This window comes from Limulus polyphemus, unplaced genomic scaffold (genome assembly GCF_000517525.1).
Source record: "Limulus polyphemus unplaced genomic scaffold, Limulus_polyphemus-2.1.2 Scaffold1598, whole genome shotgun sequence".
NCBI classification, from domain to species: Eukaryota; Metazoa; Arthropoda; class Merostomata; order Xiphosura; family Limulidae; genus Limulus; species Limulus polyphemus.
Window position 1 is genome coordinate 166,365 of NW_013667208.1, and position 4,410 is coordinate 170,774.

General features: G+C 35.8%; 1 long non-coding RNA gene across 1 annotated transcript in view; it reads left to right on the forward strand.

Annotated features, from left to right (window-relative positions):
* The window catches only part of LOC111086976, a 23,895-nt gene extending 19,828 nt beyond the window's left edge, over window positions 1-4,067 (forward strand). The window contains exon 3 of the long non-coding RNA XR_002611698.1: window positions 4,057-4,067. This is a non-coding gene — a long non-coding RNA (uncharacterized LOC111086976). The remainder of the gene's footprint in view (window positions 1-4,056) is intronic.
* The last annotated feature ends 343 nt before the right edge of the window (window positions 4,068-4,410 follow it).

A 4,410-nucleotide genomic window follows, 5' to 3' on the forward strand; every position in this document is an offset into this window, starting at 1 on the left:
ATTTTTCTACATAAAATATCGGAATCTAACATGTATTCTGTTTCTTCTCTTTGTGTTACCTTATTGCATAAGTAATTTATTTCTGGATCTTTCTTTTGCTCACTAATTACATGATTTCAGTCCCAAATTACTTCTATTCCATTTTCATGTTCAGATTGTACTTCTTTTATCTGATTGATTGTTTGTTTTTCTACAGTTTCATTATTTTCTACTCTAATTCTGCTTAAAGCATCTACATTAGAATGTTTTTTACCTAGTCTATGTATTATTTCAAAGTCATATTCCTTTAGTAATAAAGACCATCTAGCTAATCTAGAGGAAGTGTTTTTTAACGTCATTAACCATTTTAATGGTGCATGATCTGTAATAATGGTAAACTTTTGTTGCATAAATAGCAAAGAAAGATTTTAATTCCATGTACTGCAGCCAAGCACTCTTGTTCTGTAACTGAGTAATTTACTTCAGCTTTTCCTAACTGTCTACTCTGATAAAATATAGGGTGTTCTTTGCCATTTTCATCTAACTGTGATAAAACTGCACATATAGCGAAACCTGAAGTATCTGTGCTTAAGATAAATTCCTTACTAAAATCTGAGTAGCTTAGGATTGGTGCTTTTAATAAAGCTTCTCTCAGTTTTTCGAATGCTTCCTGTCTTTTATCTGTCCACTGAAATTTTATTTCTTTCTTAGTTAACTCAGTTAGAGGTTTTTGCCAATAGAGCAAAATGTGGTATAAATCTTCTATAGAATCATTCAAATCCGAAAAATGCACGAATATCTTTTACTTTTTTCGGTACTGGATAGTTTCTACAGACTTCTAGTTTTTAGGATCTGGCTATACACCATCTGCGGTCTCTATATGACCAAAGTATTCTACCTCATTTTTCAAAAACTGACATTTACTTGGTTTAAGCTTTAAGTTTACTTTTCTTAATCTATCGAATACATGCCTTAACCTCTCTAAGTGTTCTTAAAACCTTGCAGCGAACACTATAACATCGTCTAAGTAACAAAAACCTAGCAAGCCTGATAATACAACATCCATTAACCTCTAGAATGTTGACGGGGCATTGCATAAGCCAAAAGGCATTCTGTTAAACTGGTATTTACCTGAAGGTAATACAAAAGCAGTTTTAGCTTTATCTTCCTCTTCTATCTCTACCTGCCAATATCCACTTTGTAAATCCATAGATGAAAAGTATTTACTTTTACCTAACCTATCTAAGTTTTCTTGGATATTAGGTAACGGGTAAACGTCTTTAACTGTTACTCCGTTCACTTTACGAAAATCCACACAGAACCTTAATGTTCCATCCTTTTTAGGAACTAATACAACCGGAGATACGTACAGACTACTACTGTCCTCTATTACACCATGTTCAAGCATTTCTTTTACACATTCTTTTAATTCAACCCTATGTTTTTCGGGCACTCTATAAGGTCTCTGTGCTATAGGCTTATTATTATTTAAAACTATCTTATGTTTAACCTTACTTGTACAACCATTAGAGTCATTTTCTCCTACAAATATATCTCTATACTCTTCTAACAATGTTATCAAACTTTGTTTAAGTTTTCGTTCTATATTTCCTAAAACAGAATCCCAGTCTGTCCTATCTGTTGTACCTGTTTATTAACATTCTTAATGTTTTGATGTCCTATCACAGCCAACTGTTCTCTACTACTAGCCTTACCTACTACTATGTTCTTAGGTAGTATTACTTTTTCTTCATTCACATTTAACACTTTTACAGGCACTGTGTCTCTTTCAGACCCTTTACTACTACTAGCAGCTATATAAACTCCTGTTTCTTCTATTTCGATAGGCTCAACTAGCACTTGTTCATTATACTTCAAGTCATTTACTTTAGCTTCAACTATAAATTGACTTCTCGCAGGTACTTCAGTTAGTTTAACTAACCTTACAGGAACTCTTTCTTTCAAACACTCCTTTTGGGATGCTCTGTTGCTTATGTTAGGCATAAGTGTAGAGTCATCTGAAGGGTTTGAATTATTATTTTCCTGTTTTGAAGGCTTATTCACTAACTTCTTCTGCCTTATCTTACTATCATTCACCTTATTTTTATGACTTCTGCCAGCTTTAGTGTTCTTCTGTGCAGTCCTATTCTTTGGCTTTCTTTTAGAACTTTCTTTAGGACACACCTTATTCTTACTCCTCTGACTTTGTCGTGTGTTGCTATACTTTATTAAGAAGTCAATGCTTTCATATTTTGACAATTGATCCTTGGCCTCGCTAATGCTAGCGTTAGGCGTCTGACTATTAGTCAGCGGGAAGGTATCATGTGTCTCAACTGTTGCATATAAGTTCGAAGGTTCAAGTCCTTCAAAACTTAAGACCTCTGTTTCTATGCGTAGCTTACTTTGGGTAAAAGATAATTTAGTGTCGTAAGTTCTTAAGAAATCTTGCCCTATAATACCATCTGTGTCTAAGTCTATCTGCTTACAGATGTGAAATGAGTGTATTAACTCCAAGTTTCCTACTTTCATTTGCATATTATATCTACCTAACATTTTAACAGGATGTCTTGTTATAGAAGTTAAAATACTTCTAAAAAGTTCTTTCCATGCATTATCTAATAATGTCGAATTTCTGTCTACTAATTCTGAACTTAGTAGCGACGATCGAGCACCTGTATCAACTAATAACTAACATATTATACCTTTTATTTCTACTGTTACATCTCTGTACGTTTGTTGGTTAATTTTCCTTATAATTTATTTCTGATGAAACTTCAGAGACACAAGTCCTTTCTTAAATAAAACTAGTTTATTCCCTCTCAATACAACTTTGCAATACACTTAATTTTCACAGTCACTTTAATTTAAACACACGCTATAATTCACAACGATTCATACACTTTACTGCCGCACTTGACTCAATTGTCCGTCTCTGTCTGTCCGCAGTTATCTATCTATATGTCCATGTTGTCACTTCTCACCGGTCTTATATACTATAAGAGCGCATGTCTAGCAAATGCTAGGAAGTTTGACAAGTTCTTCAATCTTTCTAGAACTCCAGCGCATGCTCCCAGAATCGCGCGACTTCTGCTGTTGTAACACTACTTTAACTATTGGTGATACTTCATTAACACTATGAATACTCGACCGCTTATCCCAAACTGCCGGAACTACCTCTACTTTTGCTTTGTAATCGGATTACGTTATTTGAACCTGTAGCGAAGGTAGGGCTACCATTATTATTGGGAAGCTTTCCTCTGTAAGCTCCAGCCTTTTCCGTTTTCAGCCTACCATGGGTGTCGGCAATCTCGTGCCATGTGGCCTGTAATGACACAGTTATAACACACTATCTGCTTGTTTCTTTTCTTCTTTTGAAAGCAGTTTCTTGCTTTGTGCCCAACTTTACCATAGATAAAGCACTGGAAGCCATCGGGCTTACTCTGTGTATTAGACAAATTAGACTTGCTAGACTTGTTAACTGTATTTATAGCAGAATGCTTAGGCTTATAAATCTGCTTTTCTCATAGCTCTTCTCGAGTAGCTACTTCAATTAAATCTAGTAGAGTTGCTTGAGGAGTATTTGCTTCATTTACATATCCTCTAGCTACATTACTGTATAGCCCTCGTTCATACTCAAATTTTAGAGTATCTTGCAGCATATCCTCGTTTGGATGTGCATAAGCCTTGCACAATCTATTACCTAACTCTTGTAGCTTGTGTCCAAAAACTCGGACGGATTCGCCACATTGTTGATATAGGTTGCACATTTCTGTTAAGATTGCATTAGTAGTTGCTCGTGTCCTATACTCCTCCATTAGCTTATGCACTAGATATTGATAGTCTGTTGTTTCACGCAGCTCACCATAAGCCCTAATGTAACGTTTAGCTTCTCCTGCTGTTCTTAGACATAATATATCAGCTTTCTGGGCATCAATCCAGCCCAATATTCTAACTGCTTCATCCAAGGCATCGATAAAGCTTTCGACATCCTCATTTGCACTACTGTGATATAGTGGTGTGGCACTTTTAAGTGTGTTGTGCCGCATGGCCCCTTTCGTGCAGGTTGCTCTGCTGCAGCTTTGTGGTTAGTGTCAGCTCTTCTATCAACTCTAAAGCATGCACCACCCTCTTCTGTAGTCGTGTTTACATCAGCCATAACTACTTATTTCTAACTTACACTACTTATGGTTCTTTGGCTGACTTTCTTTCTTTTTCTGTCTTTCTTTACTCTAATCAACCTGTCGTTAGCTACTCCAAAAATCCTGCCAACTTCACCAGCTGTAATGAGAAGCGCCCTGGTGGGATTAATTGTTGGAGTTTCAATTAAAACTACTTGTTACACCAAATTTATTTATTGGAGGATTTGTCGTGACGAGTGGAACCACAAGTCGCTAACTAAAGGAAGTTTACAGATAGACTAAAGAAATAGTC